Source organism: Coregonus lavaretus, assembly GCF_964263955.1.
Source record: "Coregonus lavaretus genome assembly, chromosome: 22".
NCBI lineage: Eukaryota > Metazoa > Chordata > Actinopteri > Salmoniformes > Salmonidae > Coregonus > Coregonus lavaretus.
Window position 1 is genome coordinate 6,942,450 of NC_140009.1, and position 5,216 is coordinate 6,947,665.

Below are 5,216 nucleotides of genomic sequence, written 5' to 3' on the forward strand. Positions count from 1 at the left end.
CCACCCCCCCCTCCCTCTCTCTCTTTCTCACACACGCAGACACACAAGTACAGAGAAGCTTAGAAAGAGATCATGGTCGTTTTAGTCAGGACTCATACACGCAGCCGCAGCCGCAATTGTGAAAATGACGTTTTTATCCATTTTTGATATGCTTATCCTTTTAGTTTTGGTTTACTACTTTGTTGGATTCACTATTTTAAAATAGCGGTTTGTTCTTTTATTTAATTTAAATTGTTTCACTTTCTTTCGGCATTAGAATAAATAATCAGATGCTTAATGTTCCATCCCTATGTCAAACAATAACGTCACCGACCACAAAAGACGATTGTTGAAGGTGTTTTTTCCACCCTTTTTTTTATCGGCTTCATACTTTCTGTTTTCAGTTTGTCTGGGTGCCCCCGTGCCAAGAAAAGTGGGATTAAAAACAGCCCCCACCAAGGACGACAAGGAGGACTACCGAGCTCTTAAAGTTCGTACCACTAAGAAAGCCACGCCCTTTTTTCTTCTAATTAAGATATACGGTAAAAGTCACTTCCAAAAAAAAGTAAAGGCAGTCACGCTGACCTCCGTGACCCAAGCCCCAGTCTGTCTCCTAGAGATGACATCATCACACAGTGCCACACCCAGACCAGCCTGAGACGCAATGCGCCGCTGCGCTGACTCACAGTACTGATAGTTCATTGTAGAGTATTGCAGTGTAGATCACGTCTCAAAAAAATATTACATTAACATTTCTCTGAAATTGTCTCTTTTCAACTGACGACAGCTAATAAAAGACCTTGGTGTCTGTGTTTGTTGAATGTCCCTGCTTGGTTATGCTACCACAACATGATGCCATGCTACCACAACATGATGCCATGCAACAGGTAGAGTACTTAAAAGTGGGGGGGTACTATAATGGTAAACTGCGGCAGAGAAGTAACACTTTGTTTTTTAGTCATGGGCAGGTTTTTTTGGCCTCATAGTCAAAATAGTGGTTGCATAATGAAATAGTGTTGCATAGTGAAATAGTGTTGCATAGTGAAATAGTGTTGCATAGTGAAATAGTGTTGCATAGTGAAAATAGTGTTTGCATAGTGAAATATGTTGCATTGAAATAGTGTTGCATAATGAAATAGTGTTGCATAGTGAAATAGTGTTGCATAGTGAAATAGTGTTGCATAGTGAATAGTGTTGCATATTCAAATAGTGTTGCATAATGAAATAGTGTTGCATAGTGAATAGTGTTGCATAGTGAAATAGTGTTGCATAGTGAAATAGTGTTGCATAGGAAATAGTGCTTGCATAGTGAAATAGTGTTGCATAGTGAAATAGTGTTGCATAGTGAAATAGTGTTTGCATAGTGAAATAGTGTTGCATAGTGAAATAGTGTTGCATAATGAAATAGTGTTGCATAGTGAAATAGTGTTGCATAGTGAAATAGTGTTGCATAATGAAATAGTGTTGCATAGTGAAATGATACCAGCTTACTGTAATGGTATAATCTTACACATTTATTTTTTTATATTAAATGATGTTAGAACTATATTTACCATACACTTTGTACTTTACATCTCATCTCTCTCTACAAGTCGCATACCTATAGATATACTAATTACCCCCCCCCCCCCCCTCTCTCTCTCTCTCTCTCTCTCTCCCTCTCTCTCTCTCTCTCTCTCTCTCTCTCTCTCCCTCTCTCTCTCTCTCCCTCTCTCTCCCTCTCTCTCTCTCTCTCCTCTCTCTCTCTCTCTCTCCTCCCCTCTCTCTCTCTCTCTCTCTCTCTCTCTCTCTCTCTCTCTCTCCTCTCTCTCTCTCTCTCTCTCTCTCTCTCCCTCTCTCTCTCTCTCTCTCCCCTACAGATGCCCCGTGCCAGGCTGTGACAGCCTGGGTCACATCAGTGGGAAGTACGCCACGCATCGCAGTGCCTATGGGTGCCCGCTAGCTGCCCGCAGGCAGAAGGAGGGGATGCTCAATGGAAACCCTTTCTCCTGGAAGGCCTTTAAGACGGAGGCCCCCACCTGCCCCACCCCCGGCTGTGATGGATCAGGACACGCCAACGGCAGCTTCCTCACACACCGCAGGTAAGGACCAATCACAACACAGAACACAGGGCAGCTTCCTCACACACCGCAGGTAAGGACCAATCACAACACAGAACACAGGGCAGCTTCCTCACACACCGCAGGTAAGGACCAATCACAACACAGAACACAGGGCAGCTTCCTCACACACCGCAGGTAAGGACCAATCACAACACAGAACACAGGGCAGTTTATTACCACTGGTTGCATCATCAATCTAACTGTATCATTTTGTGGTTCATTCATGGTTTCAAGTACTCAACTTGATGAAATGGACCATCTTTATTCCTCCTGTTTGTAGTCTATCTGGCTGTCCCAGAGCCTCCTTTGCCAAGAAGAAAGCCAAGTTCCCTGGAGATGAGTACCTGAGCACCAAGTTCAGGGCCAGCGACGGTAAGAGTACAACTGAATAGGGAACACCTTTGTGTGACAGACAATGTCTAGTCAATACAGTATTTCAAACTAGGATGTTTGTCCATTAACTCTGTGTCATTGTTCTGTTCAAGCTTTTAATGGTTGGTTTAATAAAATTATGAGTTTTTTAATGGTGAGCGAGTGTTGCGCCTTTTCAAACTATGATGTTGGCCCAGTTTTCCTGTTCTCTCTTATGACCTCATGCATCTCTCCCCTTCCATCCTGCAGTTCTGGATAATGACGAGGACATCAAGCAACTCAACAAGGAGATCAATGAGCTCAACGAAACCAACAACGAGATGGAGACAGACATGGTGAACCTGCAGACACAGGTGTGTCTGTGTGTCTGTGTGTCTGTGTCTGTGTGTGTGTCTGTGTGTCTGTGTGTCTGTGTGTCTGTGTGTGTGTGTTTGTGTGTCTGTGTGTGTGTGTCTGTGTGTCTGTGTGTGTGTGTGTCTGTGTGTCTGTGTGTGTTTGTGTGTCTGTGTGTGTCTGTGTGTCTGTGTGTCTGTGTGTGTGTTTGTGTGTGCGTATGTGTGTCTGTGTGTGTGTATGTGTGTCTGTGTGTGTTTGTGTGTCTGTGTGTGTGTGTGTCTGTGTGTCTGTGTGTGTGTTTGTCTGTGTGTCTGTGTGTCTGTGTGTGTGTGTGTCTGTGTGTGTGTGTCTGTGTGTCTGTGTCTGTGTGTCTGTGTGTCTGTGTGTGTGTTTGTGTGTGCGTCTGTGTGTCTGTGTGTCTGTGTGTGTGCGTGTCACATTATTGAGTCAGTGTCTAACAGTTTAACATTGTGGTTTATTGCAAAATGCCTGAGCTCAAGTAAATGTATAAACTGTATGTGTAAATAACTGTTGGGCCTGTGGTGCAGATCTCATCCATGGAGAAGAACCTGAAGAACATTGAGGAGGAGAACAAGCTGATAGAGGAGCAGAATGAGGTTCTCTTCATGGAGCTATCTGGCCTCAGCCACGCCCTGATCCGCAGCTTGGCCAACATACGCCTCCCACACATGGTGAGTTATATGCAGTTACATACGGTACTGAAAAAGCTGTGGCTAACACAAACTAACACACACACTAACACAAACTAATACACACACTAACACAAACTAATACACACACTAACACAAACACACTAACACAAACTAATACACACACTAACAGAAACACACTAACACAAACTAATACACACACTAACAGAAACACACTAACACAAACTAATACACACACTAACACAAACACACTAACACAAACTAATACACACACTAACAGAAACACACTAACACAAACTAATACACACACTAACACAAACACACTAACACAAACTAATACACACACTAACAGAAACACACTAACACAAACTAATACACACACTAACACAAACACACTAACACAAACATATACTGAAATTCCTTGTTTTCGCAAACACAGCAGGAGCCAATCACTGAGCAGAATTTCGACAGCTACTTGAGCACCCTGACTGACATGTACACCAACAAGGAGTGCTACCAGAACCCGGAGAACAAGGCTCTGCTGGAGAACATCAACAAGGCCGTGAAGAGCATCAAGGTGTGAAAACCTCCACGAGGAAAAATAGTGAAAACATGTAAAATGGAGGAGAGAGATGGCGTCAAGAGACCACAGTATATTTACAGAGAATACAAATACAAAAAAGGGCATTCAGGTTTTATAAACGACAACTTAAATTAAACCCAGGGAGCATTCTGTAAAGAAGAAAAAACGGAACTAGGACCAAAATCCAACATGCTGCTGCTGGGATCGGTAGGAGGATGTGGAACGGAACCAAATCCTTTAGTTTGAATTGATGAAAAAATATATATCTGGGCTTTTGATTGTTTGTTTTATGTTATCTTTGTCGTTTTCATGTCTGTCCTGTTTTGGAGGTATCTCTGTTTTGGAGGTATCTCTGTTTTGGAGGTATCTCTGTTTTGGAGGTATCTCTGTTTTGGAGATATCTTTGTTTTGAAGGTGTCTCTGTTTTGGAGGTATCTCTGTTTTGGAGGTATCTCTGTTTTGGAGATATCTTTGTTTTGGAGGTATCTCTGTTTTGAAGGTATCTCTGTTTTGGAGGTATCTCTTTGACTGTCCCAATGTATTCTGTAATTCAAGCTTTAGTTCAGCAACAATTTGGAGAAGAAAGAAAGAAAGATGGAAGTAGTGGGTATGACCTGCCTACATGAGGTGAAGAAAACCGGCTAGAAAATAACAAAAACAAAGCTGAAGAAACATGAACATTGTGTCCTAGAGAAGACACGAAGGCTTCAGAAAGGATGCTCTGGGGCAGGATAAGGAGAGTGTGCTTGTGAGCGCTGCAGTACTCCTATTGAGGAGAAGCAAATGGAGAATCACTGAACTCTGAGGTCTTCTTGAGCAATGGTTCATGTGCTTATTGTTGTTACTACTGCAGCAAAGATGTCAACATGGCTCCATGTCTCAATTCAGCGGAACAGCTCTTCAAATGAAGATTAAGTCACAAATCACTGGGGGGGGGGGGGTTCTCTTCTGAAATCAACAGTACAGCCTGTTATATATTTTTTATGGAACAACTGGTGTCTGAGAGCAGCAAATGCAGCCTTTTTTCTTTGAACTGAATTATGATAGTAATGGTCAATTCCAGTTAGTCATATCAATAGTTTTTATGAACATAGAAATTGCACTTCATTTCAATGAATAGTTTGTGGTACAATAATTATTGTTATATAAATTATTTAAATTTGTGAATGCTCA

General features: G+C 42.1%; 1 pseudogene across 1 annotated transcript in view; it reads left to right on the plus strand.

The window, feature by feature from the left end:
• Positions 1-4,043, plus strand: part of LOC311149480 (myelin transcription factor 1-like) — a 9,404-nt pseudogene extending 5,361 nt beyond the window's left edge. Inside the window, exons 2-7 of the transcript in view lie at positions 384-469; positions 1,839-2,060; positions 2,362-2,453; positions 2,703-2,806; positions 3,338-3,481; positions 3,900-4,043. The product of the transcript in view is annotated as a myelin transcription factor 1-like (transcript). The remainder of the gene's footprint in view (positions 1-383; positions 470-1,838; positions 2,061-2,361; positions 2,454-2,702; positions 2,807-3,337; positions 3,482-3,899) is intronic.
• Positions 4,044-5,216: the final 1,173 nt, after the last annotated feature.